Below are 19826 nucleotides of genomic sequence, written 5' to 3' on the forward strand. Positions count from 1 at the left end.
GGAGTCAGAGTTGAATTTCAGGTCTCCTGACTCCTGGGCCACAGTCCTTTCCTACTTAAAGTGGGATCCTTGGATCAGAAGTGGCACTTGGAAGCTTGCTAGAAATGCAGAATCTGGGTCGGACCCCTGACCCCCTGAATCAGAGCATGCTTTTTAAATAAGTTCCCCAACTGCTTGGTATTCATCCTCACCTAGGGGATGGCTTTGCGAAGCCTTCATCTTAGCATCACCTAACTGCCATCTCTGAGAGTCTGGAGTATCATTTACCTCTGTAGCCTCAGTCAAGATCTAGCACAACACCTGGAACTTAGAAGTTAACAGTTGCACTTTACATTCATTTTTGCTATAAAATATGTTAAGTAAACAATGTATCACTTGAATGAATGAACTTGATTACATTTTCTATATACTGTTTAATATTTCATGTTTGTGAGCTTTTTTTGAGTACCTGTTCTGTACTAGGCACTAATACTACAAAGGTCAAGGAGATACTTTTCTTTTACCATCTAGGTGGGGGAAAGAGGGACATTAGGCAGATGTGGTAATACTGCAGGGTAAGAGACACACATTGGAGATAACGTGGCATAAAAGCTCACAGTATTTGCTATGAGAGCATAGTAAAGGAGCATTGGGTCAGGGTCATTGAGGTAGTCCAGGATGGTCTTCAAGGGGTCATCAGGGTTTTAAGGGCAAGTAAAAGCAAAGCTGACTCCACACAGCAAGCAGGGGTCAGCCAGGTGGTTAAGGGATGGGACACAGGCAGCACTGTTGATAGAGCACTATGAGGAGAGCTGCCTAGGCAGAGCCTCCGAGTAGAGACGCCTCTACCCTGTGTCAAAATATAAGGCAAATGAGGCGTGCCTGGGTGGCTCAGTTGGTTAAGTGTCCAAATCCTGATCTCAGCTCAAGTCATGGTTTCACAGTTCATGGAATTGAGCCCTGCATTGGGCTCTGTGCTGACAGTGGGGAACCTGCTTGGGAGTCTCTCGCTCTCTTTCCCTCTCTGCCCCTTCCCACACTCACTCTCTGTCTCTCAAAATAAATAAAATTAAAAAATATATATGTATAAGGCAGCCCACACTCAGGAATGGTGGTTCTTGACAATTCAGTGGATGGAAATGTAGGAGAATACTAAGGATGACCAGAGTTGAAGTGCAGGGAAGAGAAGAGGGTTCCTTTATTTCTTATCCATTTGGCTTTAGATGTAAATGAAAATATTTAGAAAAGCAGGGGACAGCCCAAACACTTTACAGGTTGACCATATGAATTGCACATTAACTGAGGTATGAATTACAGCCCACAGTTTGGAGATCTCTTTTGGTCTATACCATTTAGCCGACTAACGTTCAGAACTGACAATAAACAAACTGCTTTCTATCCGGACACAATCACCCAATTCTGGTACTTTCAAAGCAACCTCCCTTTTCAAATGAGATTGCAAATTTAGACCCATGCTGTCCAATATAGAAACTACTAGTCACATGTGGCTATTGAGTGCTTGGAATGTCATCAGTCCACACTGAGATGTGCTGTTAAGTATAAAATACACACCAGATTTTTGAAGACGTACTACGAAACATGTAAAATATCTCATTAATATTTTATATTGATTATAAGGTTAAAATGCTAAAATTTGGTTGCATTGGGGGTTAAGGAATATGTAAATTAAAATTAATTTCAGGGGCACCTGGGTGGATCAGTTGGTTGAGGGTCTGTCTTTAGCTAGGGTCACGATCTCAGGACTTGTCAGTTCGAGCCCCGCATTGGGCTCTGTGCTGACAGCTCAGAACCTGGAGCCTGCTTCAGATTCAGTGACTCCCCCTCTTTCTCTGCTCTTCCCCTGCACATGCTCTGTCTCTTAAAATTAATTTCACCTGTTCTTCACTTTTTTAAATGTAGCTAGAATTATACATGTGGCTTACATTATATTTCTGTGAACAGAACTGACCTAGACACTTTCAGGATGAAACTACTACTAAATAATTGTTTTTCTTTTCCCGCACTCCTGGAAACACACTCCCAGTCCCGCCTGTGGCTCCACAAGACTTGGGGATGGTTTTAGCTTGAAAGATGTAGAGGCATACCTTTCCAACAGTTGTGACATACTGGGTGACGTCAAATGAGTAACAGGCAAAATTTTGCCTTTGTTAAACATCTTAAACATTTTCATTTTAGTGTATCTTTTAAACATCGTTGCAGTTATTTTTGTTGCACGGTTATGCATTTTTACGACTTGTCCAACTCTTTCCCTCACAAGCCTGAGTAAAATGCCATTGTCAAACACACCTTCTCTAATCTGTGCCGTTTGACGTACACTTGGTAGGACAGAGCTTTAAGTTCTATTTTCTCTTCAGTGCAGACGTGAAGGTTCCAGTTAATGAGAGAGTTGTGTGGTGTTTGTGTTTCAGGAAGAAAAGGCTCCCTGAATCTGCCTTAAAGCTTTAGATATGCTGTACAGGGAATAAAGTGACATGCTCAAATTAACTGTGGCCAGACAGATCCACATGATATGAATATAAATGTTTGAGTCTTGCTCAAATTAAGGTTCTTGGTATCAGGGAAAGTGCTTTCTCACTAGGCACGTCAAAATCACTCTATCTTACTCTTCTATTGGGACATATAGTACCGGATTTGCATTGAACTCAACTATGAGATCTGATTTAATACACTTATAATACTTCTAAGGGGGAACTTCTTCAGTGGCCTAATATTTTCAGTCCGTGTTTCTTTTCTTGGAGTTTAAGGAACTTCAAAAATCTTTCCACTTTATATCCAATGATGTGGTTAATTGGAAAGGGTAGGAGGTTAGAATGTTAGTTTTGGAGTCAGCAGACACGTTTCTGTACCCTACCATCTGGTGATTGGAAGCCTATCAGTGTGCCCCCCCCCCAAAAAAAGGCAAAACAAACAAAAAACAACCTTCTGAAGGACTAATTCCTTGAATTGCTATTTCTCCAAAACCCATTTCTCTGAAAGTCAATTCACCAAAACCCAATTCCCCTATCAAATAGTTCATGGAATGACCAATTGGCCAAATCACAGATCTATCAACACTTTCCTTCAATGATGCTTCTCTCAGGTTTATCACAGATCCCATTGAGTAAGGCGACCGTAGTTGCTTGAGAGGCCATTTCAAAGGTTTAGATTAGTTTTGAACTCTTAATTTTTATTTTTGCTGCAGCTATTTTGCATCAGTTGATAAGCTCAAATTCACCGTACTCCAGGTTTTCTCCAGCATCCTCCAGGTCCCTGACTTTGGGGAATTACGGTTCATTTCTTTCCCATCATGGTGGTGTCCTTGTTCTAAATTCAAGGACTTTTATAAATCCTAAGAATAAGATGAGCTTCTGTCACCCAACTCATTTAATTGGGCCCGCTGCTTTTTGTCCTTTTTTGATTCAGAGATTTGCTAACTGGATAAAGTAAATAGATTACTTGCAATGTATTTTAAATATTTTTAAAGTTGCTTGAGATGTGAAACAAACAGGAAAGGACATTTGGCTGGTCTGGACTGACAAATGAGCTGCCGGACTGCGGGGTATAAATGGCTGTGGCACACTAAAAAACTGGAGCTAAAACTAAGACTAAACAAAATGAAATCTTGGCAATACCATTATAGGCTGTTGAACCATTCCATTCCATTCTAGCAACCCAGTTTGCTAGAAATTTCAGAAAATGCAGAAAATGTATGACTTCTTTCTTTTTGTTATGTTGACTTGGTTCTAGTTAGCAAGAAGGTTTAGGTGAAAGCAGATACCATTTTAAGTAGTAGAAAGAAAGTATGAATGCCCAGAATGGATTGTAATTAAGACCTCAAATTTGATCTATATTAATCACCAATACAAATTTAAATTCTAAAACGTGTTGCCATGAAGACAATGTAAAAACAGTTGACAAAAATGTTAAAATCTTCACAAGCTTTGGCTACTATGGATAACATGAATTGCTGTAAATATAAAGATAAAGATATAAGTTCTTGGTAAAATCAGCAGATTGACTATTCTTCAAATTCATCATTAGGTAAATTGGCCATTTTGGTGAATGGTTTTTCCATAAATTGCCTAAAGATATATTATTTGGGGCAAGTTAGTCAACTGTTACTATTATTTTTTTAATGTTTATTTTATTTTTGAGACAAAGAGACAGAGAGAGAGACAGCGTGAGCAGCGGAGGGGCAGAGAGAGAGAGAGAGAGAGAGAGAGAGAGAGAGAGAGAGAGAGAGAGAGAGAGAGAGAGGAAGACACGGAATCTGGAACAGGCTTCAGGCTCTGAACTGTCAGCACAGAGCCCGATGTGGGCTTGAACTCAAGATCCCACAGTTGTGAGATCATGACCTGAGCTGAAGCCAGATGCTTAACCAACTGTGAGCCACCTGGACACCCTAGTCAATTGCTCTAATCTCACTTGCTTTACTCTGTGAATTGGGGATGACAAAGACGAGCGAGCGCCTCCTAGAAGGTTTGCCAGGATGAAATGAGGTAACATATGCAGCCCCTTACATTTAGCTTAATCAGGGTTCTTTCCTTTTTCTCAGAATGAAGATCTGCCTACGGCTGGGCCTTTCCCAGTGGTCTGCCAGATCAAGTCAGTTTTCTGGGCCTAAAAGTGAAGCGATTTGAGGAGTACCTGGGTAGCTCAGTTGGTTGAGCCTTTGACTCTTGATTTTGGCTCAGGCTGTGATCTCACAGTTTATGAGTTCAAGCCTTGCATCGTGCTGTCTGCTGTCAGCACAGAGCCTGCTTTGGATCCTGTCCCTCTTTCCGCTCTGCCCCTTCCTCACTCCTGCGCTGTCTCCCTCCCTCTCAAAAATAAATAACGTTAAAAAAAAAAATAAAGTGAAGGGATTTGACTTATCTCTAAGATCTCCTTCCACCCAAAGAATTCCATGGTGTTAAAAACAAACTCTGGACTTGAAGACCCACTTAATTCTAAAACTTTGGAGTCTGGTTTCCACAGAAGGAGAGAATTCTGTGATTGAGGTAACTGGGTCACTGGTGCAAACAATGAAGAGCCTCTGAGTTGTTTGCTAGGACCCTGGATATTTTGCTGTACCAGGAGTCCCAAGGGGATGCGTTTTTCAACAACACAGGGAAAACGAGTTTGGTCCTGCTTAAGGCATGGACTGGGGAGAGGTGAAGGGAGGGGGCGCCCTGACTACATGCACACCTCTGGGGGGACTTTGGCTTCATGCAGATGTCCACACATAGTTAAGCTTGTGAGCCCCTCCTCACTGATGGATCTCAGGTATGTGGGCTGTGCTACAGTTGCCTGAAGGTGGACTGGGCACCGAGTGGCATATACACCAAGTGTGCCTCACCTGTTGATTTCTGTTCTTATCCACTCTGCCCTGGGCTTTTTGTTATTATCAGTATTGTGCATTTGCTATCCTCAAGTAGTCTTTTATCAAAAGAAGATAAACATATGCTTGACTGTATTACAGCATCTGAACATTTCTGTGCAAAGCAAGTCTTTATTCTGGCCATAGCACACCACACTTGTGAATTCAAATTAGTTAGAATAATAAATAACAACTTTTTTAGAGCAGACCAACAAGCTTCTGTTGGAAATAGCTATGCCTAATTTAAAATGCTATAGAAAAACTCAACTCTTTCTTCTTGATATTTTATAATGTTAGAGGTTTTCCCCAAACACAGCAAAGTTTACAAATCCACTGATTGTGCATCCAGTCAATATTCCATCCATAGACCAACTGCATTTCCCTACATGATTTTAAGTCTATCTTCAGGACTTCTAAACAAAGTAAAAAGCACACACTTTCTTTACATTCCATCCATAAAATGCAGCACAAATCTCACTACATTTACTCAGGGGAAAAAGAAAGAGACATCTCCATGCTCTAGGAACCATTGACAGAACATACTGCAATCTTTTCATTAAGTTCACACAAAATGAGGATTTAACGCATGGGCAAAACAGCCCATCCCTAGAGGTTCCATTGCCCATAATCCCACCTTGAAAATAGCTCCATATTAATTGTCGCAGCCAAGTGGACACGGAGTTTTACTGCTTGACACTCCCACTCCACAGATAACTAACCACAATGCTGGAAACCTTTGTTTTTCATTTTCTAACACATCCTCATTCAAGCAAATATTTTATATGTTCCTTTAAACCTAGAAAATCCATATGGATCAAGCTAAACATGAGTGTCTTTGCTGTATTTTGATTTTAACTGTAGGACTTTTAGAATATTTATAAGGATATATAGTTGTAAGTATATATACACACATAAATATATGTATGTATGTACTCTGCTTTAAAATTTGACATCTGAAAATTCATATTTCATAAACTGACAAATTGCAAATCGGTCATCCACATTACTAAAGAACCAGCTGAAGCCTCCTTTAAGTAACCACATCCCTAGTTAATTTAAAATATGATTCAATTTATAAGTATTTTATTTTTACTTCACTCCTAAGATGCATTTATTGTTTAAAGTGAGGTGCACCTGGATGAAATGAATGTTTATAAATTCTGGCTTACCTTTCCTATTTCTGTGCCTCAGATGGTTAACTGTTGTAAGTCTTACTTCATTTAAAATTATGTAGTTCAAGCCTTTTAATGAACCCAGAATAAACGATTTCCCTAAATAACCAACGAGACATGTATGACGCTTATTTCCTTAAAACAAAGAGAACAGAATTGCCTATATAGTAAATCCCTCACTACCCACAGGTCCACCTGACGCATAAGAAGAGCTCAGTTGTTTTCAGGGTACTGTACACAGTTTGCAACTCTGGCACGGTAAAAAATCCTGGCACATAAACAGCCAGTAGGAGTAATGTGCCAGTTTTGAATTGTTCATTGTTTTTATTATAGGTTCTAGGTTTCAGATGAACAGGAGCCTCCTACTGCTTTTATAGCAGGATATTAAATTGCAGCCTCTGGCAAGCAGCACCTGCCCTCTTCCAGGCATGCTCTAGCCGGTCATTGGCCATGTGATACTCTGATGTAATGTATATTTTGTGTTTTGCTCTACATGGGGATTTAAACATTTGGGAACACAATCTCTCCCTGAAGGTATGCAACCCGTGGTGTCAGGTCTTGATAAAGGCTTCAACACAATTAAAATTTAGTGCGTATGGTGCTTTGAGTGGTGAAATGAAACAAAATCTTATGAGCGTCTTAGGCAAATGCATATAATATCTCCTTCTCTTTGGATGGGATTACTTGAAATCTCCTTCACCTCGACAGTCTATTATGCTGACCGCACAGCACAATGTGTTTAACATTACTTATCCAGAATCATACGTATGTGCGCTGGCTCCCTGTCTGTACTCTATAAGGGGATGGGTATATTTTCCCTAACCTTGAAATTAGGGGTATTTAAAATAATTAATAACCAGTAGATATACGACCCGTCTTTATTATTTATCAGTAGATATTCAATCAGATGTTTAAAAAGACTGGAACAAGTAATGCCAAGTCTTTTCAAATTTCAATTCAGAAAAAGTTTAAGTTTGTTATTACAATAAAAGGCACAAGTCAAAAATGAAAATACACAACACTAACAGACTTAATTTTGGTATTGTCAGTATCTGAAGTTCATTTGCACAGCATTTCTCTGAAAGTTTGTCTTCCAGAGTTGTCCAGTTGAGTTTACAACTCATTACACAGTTAGAAATGGCAGTTAGGGGCACCCGGGTAGCTCAGTCAGTTGCGTGTCAAACTTTGTCTCAGGTCATAATCTCACGGTTCGTGGGTCCGAGCCCCACATGATACTCTGTGCTGACCACTCGGAGCCTGGAGCCTGCTTCAGATTCTGTGTCCCCCTCTCTCTCCACCCCTCCCCTGCTAATGTTCTGTCTCTCAAAAATGAAAAAATGTTAAAAAGAATTTTTAAAAAGAAATGGCAATTAAATCTATTAGTACACAACTGTGGAACTATATATAGATGGCTTCTTGAAATGTGATCTATTTCACCTTTACTTCATTTATTTATTAAATCACAAAACACAGTGTCATAGATCTTAAAGCTCTCCCTCCCAGTCACTCATCTGATACTTTAATCGCCTCTAGAACATTCTTGCCAAACTAATATTCATAGGTGCATCTCAACAGTGATGAGTCACCCAAAGATTGTTTTCCTACTCAACATGGAGAGCAATGCCCTCCCATGCTCACAGTCCTCAGGAGGGGATTGTGGCATTTTCAAAACAGGGAATAGGTCACTGCAGGGTCTCTTATTGACTCACTAAGTTTTAAACTTCCAACACTTGATGTGTGTGCCTTTAGCAACTGGGCTTTTGTTTCTGACTGCTTTAGAGTCTACTGCAAATAAGGTTCAGACACCACAAGCCAATAACTGAACTGTAAATTGGCCTGAAAGGCAGTGGTATGTGAAACAGGTTCCCAACTGCAATTTTGGCTTGATAGTTAAGGGACAGTCCAAGTTAAGTGAGATCCCTCTGGTAGCTGAAAATGAGTTTTGGTGGGAGTATTTACACCACAGAAATTGGCAAGTGGTTGAAATTGTCATCATAAGGAGATATGAATAACTAAGGATGAAAGAAGACAACAGGTATAATGCACTCCAGATATGCTCCTTCAAAGAGACCAAATATATTAAGTAGTTCAGGATTTTTAAAATAAGTATTGTGGTAATATAGGTAACTATGGAAAAATGAAATTAGTACCTGAAGCTAAAGACTATAATGAAATCATCCTTTCTCTCAAAATGACTTGTTCTTGGGGTCAGTTTTGGAAACTTGAAAATTTATTAGGTAACTTACCAAAAACCATTATTCTGTGCAAATCTCCTATATGATAGAATCCTTGCATGGTTTTCAGTAGCTGATCCATGAACCGGAAATCTTTGAAATGACTTGTGGAAGCGTTATACAAAGTAATGACAACCATTTAAAAAAAACTGTGATTACATATGGATGTGATAATCTGTAGCAGCACTATCAGATAAATAATACATATTTAAAAAATTTCTGTAATTACATGTTTACCCGATAGGCCAGAACGACTCTGTCCCAAGGAGCTGTTACAGACTGAGTAAATAATACATGTTTTAAAGTCCATAATTACATATGTAAACGATAGACTATCGAGTAAATAATGCACATTTTAAAAAGTCCATAATTACATATTTACATGATAGTCTGTAAATTCTGTAATTACTTATTTACACAATAGACCATAACAGCTGTTACAGTCTATTATGTTAACTCTCATAGAATTATATTATGGATTTTTAAAAACACTATAAAGAACCTAAGGAATGGAATGATAGAAATGAAATAAAATAGACATTCACACTTTCTATAGTTCTCTCAAAAGAGGACTGTTTCAAGATCAGGTAAAACTCATGACTGATACTTTATTGGTAACTACAGACTTAAAATTTCTCTGCCAAAATATAAATTAAGCATCACAGGGCAAGGAATAACTAGGTAGTGTGAAATTAGGCCAAAGTTTTCACTATTTCCATGGATAGAACTTATTCCTGGTAGCATAAGTAAAGCACTGTATGTAACTTTTATGTTATTTAGGCTTCTTATAAAATTTCAGTGAAACACAATCATTAGATTTGTAATTATGGTCAATTATTCTTTAAATATAGAATATGCTTTGGTTTGTACATACTAATATAATATAATGTGTCTGTAAGTTATACATAATGATAACATATGCATTTGTATATTTTCAATTGCTTCCTTATCTTTCAAAGGTCCTCATTGGTTAAGAACTCATACAGTGTATTTTATCTCTCAACTTCTGAATTTATTCTTAAGTGAAATACAAGATCAATGCAAGTAAATGAGACTTCTATCCATATTATTACTAAACAGCAAGGCTAAATCAATCAAGTGAGAATCTCATTTAGTGATGTTGGACCATATACTCTTAGTAATAAAACACAGTATGGGAGAAACCTTTAATCCTATTTGTTAGGTATTATTCTGTAAGATATTTGACAGCTTGAAATAAGTAAGTGCTTGATTTTTAGAGAGCTGTGGTACAAAAATAAATCTTCACATTTATTTTCACTTCATATTTGAGCTACTGACATCTCTCAACAACATCCACCAATGAGGTTATCTAAACCAGTGGTTTTCAAATTTCTTTGAATGCAACTCTTGGTAAGAAATAATTTACATTAGGACCTAGTACGTACATACAAAACATTCACAAAACCACACGTGCCCTTAAAAAAATATAATGCATTCTGATATTATCTACTCCACTGTTTTCTATTTTATTTTGTAAAAATGCTGATTGCGACTCACCAAATTGATTTCATGATCCACAAATGGGTCACGACCTGCAATTTGAGAAACACGGATTCAGACAGTGCTTTTCATTGCTAGGGTACGCAGGGCTTTCCTACTTTATAGTAGGTAGATAAAATCTGGTTACATTAGGAATGGAAGCATTCTACTTGTGGATTATAGTTAGCCTAATGAAAGTTGACTCATTATGTATGAGTGTAGAAATATATAATAAAGATATAAAGTTTTCTCATCTGTGTCTCTAGCATTAAAGATCTTGAAATGAAGCATCCTAGAGTACAGTATTCAAGAGTTTTGGTTATTACTGAAACTATAGAAATTATTTAATGGGAGCTCTGCAGAGAGATATAACAGATTTCTGACTCCTGCCTGAGAAGGGCTTTGTGTTGTTGGCATTGTTGATGGTCCCAGTGAAGATTTGGAAGCAGAAAAGGAAATACTACTGCAAATGTGACAAAGGATCAGAGAGATTTTTCATCTTTTTATGCTAAGAAAGTCCTTGAATAATGAAATTTCATAGGGTATTGAAATGTAGCAGAATTCTAATTAGTGAAGTAACTTGAAGTTGGGATCCTAAATGAAAAAGTCACCACTATTAATTTGTAAATAAGATATTTAGAAAATTGTTATTATTTTGCTCTCCTTTTCATTTTATGTCAGTGTTCACCAAATTACAGTTTGGTCACTAGATATAAATATCTAAAATTTATACTGTCTACGAGTCTCTGTCTTGTTGATACTTTACATTAGAGAGGAAATGAGAATGAAGGAAGTTTGTATAATTATTCCTTAATGATCTTTCTAATTTTCATGACTTCGGATAACTCAATGGATAAAGACCTTTATGCCACAAATATATATTTGTAAATTCACTCAATCTCAAGTATGCATCTTGCCAGATATTTTATTCTGATTTTTTAGAACAATTCTCTGTGCCTTATTTGCTTTTTTCTCCTGCATTCCTTAGAGTACAGCCCTCCATCCACCCTGTCTTTCAAGCTGGAGAGCTGACAGTTCTCCTTAGTCTCTTTCTTTCCCTCTTGCTGTATTGAAGTTTTGGAAATTTGTGATTTAATAGCAAATGATTTCATCACTTTGCTATTGTAATGCTAAATATATATGTGTTGGAGAAGTTATTTATTTTATATCCATTTGGTTTTTTTATTATAATGGAATTTAAAGACAGAGATAGATTTCTTCCCTGCAGTGTTAACTAGAATAAGGGCTAGCATTATAGAATGTCATTTGACTGACTCTTATAATAGTAAATATTTCCATGACAAACCTATATGAACCTGAATTCTCTAGAAATTTCTTTCTCCCTTGGCTACTGTTTTACCTCAAGGAAAAAGCAGAGAAAATGGAGGAGCACTAGATTACTTCTAGAAAGTTGTAAGCAATTAAATAAATCTCCTATATTTAAGGAGATGGCACAACTACCATCAGTTATGCCCCATGTATTCTTTTCTCTTCTTATTCAAAGTTGATGCTCTTGGTGGTGCTATTGTCCATTCATAAATATGCCCTAAAATACAGGGTGTGTGCCAGAGATATTGATAAGCTAGGTTCTTTGTCTAGTAGCCATTTATTTAGTAATTAAGAATATTACTGAGCACCTCTTGGTGGAAAGGTAAGCATGAACACAAATCCTGGCTTCAAGGAGTGTCTAGTTTAGAAATGGTAATAAGATGTGCGTATAAATATAACGAAAAATTTAAAAGTGCTATGTTAAAGGAATCCATCTACTTCTTACCAGCTGCACTGTCTGCTTGGAGTCTGAGTCACCACCCTCTCTTGCTTAGGTAACTGATAGGGTCTGCTGGTTGCTCTCCCTGCTCGTATCTGACCCCCCTCCAAGCTATTCTCAGCAGCCAGAGGGGCTTTTGAACAGGAAGTCAGATCATGTCAGTCCTCAGCTCAGCACTCTGTAATGGCCCTCATTTCACTGTCATTCTCTGCCCCCTCACACTCTACACCATGAACTTCTGATTTCATCTCCTACTACACTTCCCCTCTATCACTTTCCTCAAGCCACTCTGGTCCCTTTCCTGTTCCTTAAAAAGGTCAGGTGTGTTTCTTCTAGTCCGTCGGTCTGCTCCTTCTGCTGCCTGGAATGCTCTCCTGTGCTCTGTCGCTAACTCCCTCCCCTCTGAATCCTCAGATTTGCTCAGGTTTACTTTTTAGTAAGCCCTACCTTAACCTCTATTTTAATAATTGGATGGGGTGCCTGGGTGGCTCATTTTGTTAAGCATCAGACTCTTGATTTTGGCTCAGGTCACTAACTTCCCAGTTCATGGGATCGAGTCCCACCTGAGGCTCTGCACTGAGTGCAGGGCCTGCTTGGGATTCTCTTTCAATCTCTTTCTCTCTCAAAACAAAACAAAACTAAACTAAACAAAACTAAACAAAAAGTTAAAAAAATAATTGGAATCCCCTACACCCCTTTCCTCTGCTCTACATTTCATTTTACCAAGTAAACTTCTAAAACTATCAACTTCTAAATACTAGGTGATTACTTATTTATGATGTGTATGGTTGGGGGTCTATTCCACATTAGAATCTTAGCTCCATTAGGCAGGGATCTTTGCTTTGTTCACTAATGTATCTGAAGCGCCTAGAAGAGTGCCAGCCCATAGTGAGCACTCAATGAATAGTAGTTGAATAAATGAAAGAAATGATTTAGATTTATAGATAGGATATTATTTACATTTACAAGTGAAAGATTTAGTCTAAGAGGAAGGGACTGGGAAGACTTCACTGGAGGTTTATTGGAGCTGGATCTTGATATAGGAGTAAAGTTTGGATACATGCCAATACATTTGGGTAAAACTGTTGCTCATTGTTTTAATACTGTCTTGTAATTCTTATCTATAATGCCCTTGTTAAAGTCAGTAAGAGTCACAATGAAGACAGAATAAAATACATGTTAGGATAAGAAAAGTGCTGTAAAGTTCTTTTTGGTACGAGAGTATACTTTTCACCTGGGTAATGGCTCATTTTGTTTTGTGGTCTATTCTCCCTAGACCAAAAGGAAAAATAAAGGAAATATCATTGCAGCAATCACATTAAGTCTATCATTTTCCTCTTTCCCAAAACGATCTTAGAGACCTGATGTCCTCAAAGCCTACTTCTATTTAACAAAACATTCATTAAATCCAACACACGCATTAAATAACTTTGTCATTTGGATGTTTTGCGGTTTAACTTCTTTTCTTTGACAGATTTAGAGGGAAAAAAGCTACATAGATATTAACATCAGATGATTAACTAGTGTAATATAATGGTAACAACATAGTTTAGAGAAGAATGCTAAATTGAAATCCCTGCATGGTTTCTGCCTTCTTTTATTTCTTACTTAAACTGCTTAAAATGAACCTTTTACTGCAACCCCAAACACTGAACTCTGAAGTTCAATACTAAAATGACTGGAGGCCATGCTGAAAATTAAACCGCAAAGAACTAAGGAACAACAGGAAATACAATTCCAAGCGCTGCCTCGCTCATTTGGCAAGAGACTGTTGCTAAGGTACTGGTTTTCTCTGCACACTCGCCTCCTGTTCTTTCTTGACCACACTCCAGCCAGGTTTTTAGAGTAGTCACTCTACAGAAATTTCCAGTGCTCATCTTTGACACCTCAACGGTATTTGATACCCCTGAAACACTTACTTGGCTACTATTCCTGGACATCACGCCTGTGTCCTCCTACCTCACTGCTGACTGCGGAGTTTTCTTTGCTGGATCCTCCTTGGTTGCCACCTCAAAACACTGGTGTGTCCTGGGTCACAGTCTTCATTCATCCTGTACTATGGACGTGAGGCAGTTGCTTTACGACCACGGCTCGGATTCCGTTTAGGTGCCAAGGACCCGGAGTGTTTATCTCCAGCACCTGCCTCTCTTCCCGGCTCCCACTGTGTATCATCACCTAATAGGCGACTCGAAATTAACATGTTTAACACAGAACACTTGGTTTCCATTTAGCCTCTCCTCTGCAAACCTCCCGCAGGCCTCTTCCTCTCAGTAAAGGCCAGCACACAGTCACTACTCATGAGGTTGCTCAGGCCCCCAAATCCTTCCTTTATCCTCACCTCTGGCTTTTCTTTGAGACTGGACATCCACCCTTGTCAGCAATTCCTGCAGGGTCTGCCCTCAAAGCATTTCCCTACTCTGACCCTTCTTCCCAGGCTCTGCTTTTCACTCCAGGCCCAGTTACTGCCATCTCTTGGCTATTCACCTGCAGGAGCCCCCTACCTGGTTTTCCTGCTTCCACTATGTCCCCTCACAAGGCATTCTAACCCAGCAAACCAGCAACATTTAAAAAGGGTAAATCAAATAATGGCAGATCTTCCAGCAAGTTCCTATCATACTTAGAATAAATCCGAAGACCCGTAATGGCCCACAGGCCCCATTTGATGTGGCCTCTGATTCTTTCTCCAAACTCATTGCTTATTTTTCCTCCTGTCAGCCCCACTGTCCCATTCCACTGGTTTCTTTACAGCTCCTCAGGCCCCTAGAAGCCTCTATACTTGCTGCTCCCTCTTTCTGGAGTGCCTCTACTCCCTACAGGTAAACAGGTACATGGCCTGCTCCTTCCCTTCACCCCCTCATCTACCTCCAGGTCACATCTCAGATAGAACATCCCTCTGCTCCCTGTGGAAACCCACCCCCCACACTACTCTCTTTATTAGCTTTCTTTTTCACCATACCTGTTATCACTGTTCTTCTTCTTATTATTGGTATATTGTCTGTCTTGCTACTTTAATATGAAGGCAGGGACTTATTTACTTCTCTGTTCTCCAGCACGTGGTAGGCACTCAGTAATTTTTTGAGCAAATGAATAGGTGTTGAGTAAATAGAAATTATTGTTAAGCGTTATCTTATTTATTTTGCCTCCCCTGTTTTTGGTATTCCTGTTAACCTCATAATGTCATATTTCAACCACACTTCAAGCCCTATTGAAGGTGACTTTTTAAAAAGTTACATTAACTGGAAAACAGTATAGATGATCCAGAGAAACTTTGAAAATATTCACTGGAAATTATAAATCTCCACTCGTCCATACGCTCTGTCTAGCATATTATCATTACCTCAAGATATTTCAGATACTGGCTGCAGTTAAGGAAAAAAAAATGGTTTCCTTAGAGATACACATTCCCATGAAACCAAATACAAAAAGACCACGAAGGAGAGAAATCCAGACAGAAAGACAGAATATGAATATTTATTTCCTTCAGTGCTGTCTGAATAATTTCCATTCAGTCGCTGAACCTTGTGGAAATTAGATCAGTTATTTCATACTTTCCATGACCCAGTTCAACCTCTCGCCCTTTGGCTGGTCAGAACCAGAGCTTGGGTTCTGATGGATGTTAACAGGAAGTTAACAGAAAATCATGGAGATAAAAAATAAAGTGAGACACGAAAGCAAGATGGCATGACAGGGGTGAGCTGCCCAAGCATCTCCGTTCCAACAACCATTGAGGAGATTCCGGGCTCCCTGCTGGTCTCCCCCATCATCTCACTTCAGGGCTGATGGACAAGGGATTATAGCACATTCTTTTTGTTTTGCCCACCAAGGTACAAGCAAGTTGGAACAACTACAACAGTCATACCTTTAGGATAAATCTCTCTCCGATGTTTTGGTTATTCTTTGTGTTAATTTCCTATTCTTTGTGTTAAATTGCTGTTCTTTGTGTTAATTTGCAACTCTCTCAAAGGAGAGTTGTAGATAGTATCAAGTAGACCTTGATAAGTTCTGGAGAGACTGGTCCTTCCTTAGGGAGTAAAGCACTCCCCAAGGTGAGTCTGTGGGAGTCTATGGTCATTGGATCCAACTGTGAGTTTATCAGTGAGCATGATTTCAAGTAGTCTCACAGGTATTTGTCGTTTGGTCACATTACTGTCTACGTGTTCTAAACCAGTCTTTGTTTCATTAAACAAATGTGAGGGTTTGGGGGAGAGGCCAGTGTGAGTTACTGAAAATCAACTGTGAGTATTTTTTTTAATGCAATTTATTTTCACTCACAAAAACTGCTGCTCATGATAGTTTTCAAGCAGAGATCCTGCCAGATCAAAAAGATAAGAATTGGTTATTGCTAGCCCATTATTTATATAAAAATTATTATGCCAAAGGACTGAAAAGTTGTGTTGAATTAAGGGGACTAATGTGTAGGTTTTCCCTAAAATGTTATTTTGGTGGTTGATATATATTCACCTAGGTTATTCCTTAATTTTTATAAACTTACAATTAAAATAGGCAAAGAGAATTTTTAAACTACATGCCGAACAACACAATAGTTTATATTAAATATTTGTGAAGTATCTGAAATTTTTGAAATTTGAAATGCTTGAAATTAAAACAATTTTATAAAATCTGGGCCATACCACTACCTCAACTATAATGCTTTGGGTTATAGTCCAAATATTTATAAAAAATACTCACAGTTGATTTTCGGTAACTCACACTGGTCTCTCCACCAAACCATCACATTAGGTTAAATAAAATAAAGACTTGTTTAAAATTTTTTTCAGTGTTTTATTTTATTTTTGACACATAGACAGAGCATAAGAGGGGAGGGGCAGAGAGAGAGGGAGACACATAATCCGAAGTAGACTCCAGGCTCTGAGCTGTCAGCATAGAGCCTGATGTGGGGCTTGAACCCACGGACATGAGATCATGACCTGAGCTGAAGTTGGAGGCTTAACCGACTGAGCCACCCAGCTACCCCAAGACTGGTTTTAAAAATGTAGACAGTTACTTAACTGCTACATTATTAAGTTGTTAAGTTATTAAGAAATAACTGCTTTGGATTGGTTATAGCCTGGATCTAACTTCTTCATGTCTGCAAGCATAGAAATTGAGGCCAAGGATGTGATATAGTTCAATTATGAAAAAAATTCTGATTGATAGAGACAAAAGTAAGCTTGAATACTCCAAATGGTATTTTAGATTTTTTATTCACTCAGTCTCCCTATTTTGTAGAATTATGGTTCACTTTGATATATTTGTAAGCTTATATCAAAGTCTTTCTTAGATATATCTATGAGCTTATATAATATTTACGAAATAGTTATATATGTTTTTAAATGTTATTCCAGCTAGTATTTAATTTAGTCAATACTAATATATCATGCATTCACAATATTCTTAATTTTTATTCTCTTGTGTTGGAAACTTTTCAAATTCAGTTTTTCAGCCTCATTATATTTGTAGTCATTTTTTTGTTGTTGTTGTTAAGAGAGAGGGAGAGCACATGGGGGGTGGACAGAGGCAGAAAGAAAGGGAGAGAGACTCTTAAGCAGGCTCCATGCCTGGCATGGAGCCCAACACAGGGTCAGTCTCAGAACCCTGGGATCATGACACGAGCTGGAATCAAGAGTTGGATGCTCTACCAACTCAATTGAATGAGTCACTCAGGCACCCGTGTGGTTGTTCTTTGTTGTTGTATAAATGAACATATGACATTTAAAATTAATTAAGCACTCTTCTTTTAGATGTTTTCTTGCATTGTAGTAAGATTATATTGAAGAGCATGAAATAAGATTCAGTTTGAAACAATGGCCACCTATGACTTCCATAAGAAGTTTCATACATTATTTTTTTATTTCACATATTTTCATTGAATTAGATCTGAAAGGCATATATTTGAAACCTAACTGGAGTCAATGCAGAGATGTTTGGTGACCTCACACCCAATATTTCGTTCTCCTAAACTTGAGAGAATTTTGCAGTGTACAAGCCATGAAAAATTGGAGTGTTAAAACAATTGTTCTTTTTCTTTTATTTCCCTTACTTCTGTGGAAATTAAAAAACCAAAAAAAACTTTAATTCAATACTGTATGATGCCTGAGGTTTTAAATACACAAAAGTCAGTAAAATAAAAGTGATGGTTCCTAGAGCAAGTATAATTCAGACATATTGCACATATATATTAAAGCATAAAAGTTAACACCATATGTACAAAATACTACATGGGCTCATTTGTGTCACCACTGATAAATGCACAACTCCTATAGGAGCTGTGAGCTCTTATAAGAGCCAGGATTTCAGTCCCAGATATGAGAGAGGTTTAGGTACAGTTGTGGGAATACTCCTACATTTCTTCTGTAAATTTTAAATTTTAACCAGGAAACCGCAGAAGCAAAAATTTCATTAGGGAAACAATTCTAAAACTTCTAATTTTTATAACAACAGATTTGGTCCTATGTTATAAATTTGTAAGTTCTTTGCCATTTATAGTCTTTGTTGGTCATGTATTACCTTTATCAACAAATATTTATAAAAATTTACTAGGAACCAGACAATAAAATATTTGCATCATTAGCAAACCAGATTATAATTAGCCATTGTGAACTGTAAATTCTGTAAGGAAAGGCAGATAGCAAACATAACACAGAAATAGATTATAAAGTAGATTGAGAGATGGTAAGTACAAGAAAGAAAAGAGATGAAAAAGAACAAGGTAAGGAGAGTAGGAGTTTACTGGGTACGTTGCAATGTATTAAATAGGGGAAGATGGGCGAAAAGACTGGAAGGTAGTAAGGGAGTTAGCCAGATTCATCGATAGGAGAAGATGGCTCCAGGCAGAGCAAATGGTTGGAGCTAAGGCCCAAAGGCAGAAGCAGCCTCAGTGTGGCTGGAAGGGGTGAATGAGAGGGAGAGTCCCAGGAGATGGTATCAGAAAGTTTACAGGAGGCTAGTTCGTGGAGGGCCTGTAAATCATCACCTGGGGTTTGACTAATACTCTGAGCAAACTAAGGTGTAATCCTAGCATTTTGAGCAGAGAAGCAACATGATCAGACTTTACTTTTAAAAGGGCCGTTCTGCCTCTTGTGTAGGATAAACCGTATGGGAAGGACTATGGTAACAGGGTCTTACTGGAGTCTCCCAGGCTCGCGGCAGTGGAGTAGGTGAGAAAGGTCATGTTTTGGACTTAGTTTGAAGGCAGCCCCAACAGGATTTCTTAAAGGGTGGATGTGGAGTGGACAGTAAGATGGAAATCAAAGATAGGTGCAAGGTTTTTTGCTTGAGCAACTGGAAAGATGGTGTTGCCATTGTCATAGACGTCTGATTGCTGGTGAAACAGGTTTCGGAAGGAAGATTAGAATCAAAACCACACTGAGATACCACCTCACACCAGTCAGAGTGGCTAAAATGAACAAAGCAAGAGACTACAGTTGTTGGAGAGGGTGTGGAGAGACGGGCACCCTCTTACACTGTTGGTGGGAATGTAAACTGGTGCAGCCGCTCTGGAAAACAGTGTGGAGGTTCCTCAAAAAACTATCCATAGAACTCCCTTATGACCCAGCAATAGCCTTGCTGGGGATTTACCCAAGAGAGACAGAAATGCTGATGCATAGGAGCACATGGACCCCAATGTTCATAGCAGCAATGTCAACAATAGCCCATGGAAGGAGCCTAAATGTCCATCACCTGACGAATGGATCAAGAAGATGTGGTATATATTCACGATGGAGTACTACATGGCAATGAGAGGGAATGACATATGGCCCTTCATAGGAAAGTGGATGGACCTTGAGGGTGTCATGCTGAGTGAAGTAAGCCAG

This window comes from Suricata suricatta, chromosome 4, assembly GCF_006229205.1.
Source record: "Suricata suricatta isolate VVHF042 chromosome 4, meerkat_22Aug2017_6uvM2_HiC, whole genome shotgun sequence".
NCBI lineage: Eukaryota > Metazoa > Chordata > Mammalia > Carnivora > Herpestidae > Suricata > Suricata suricatta.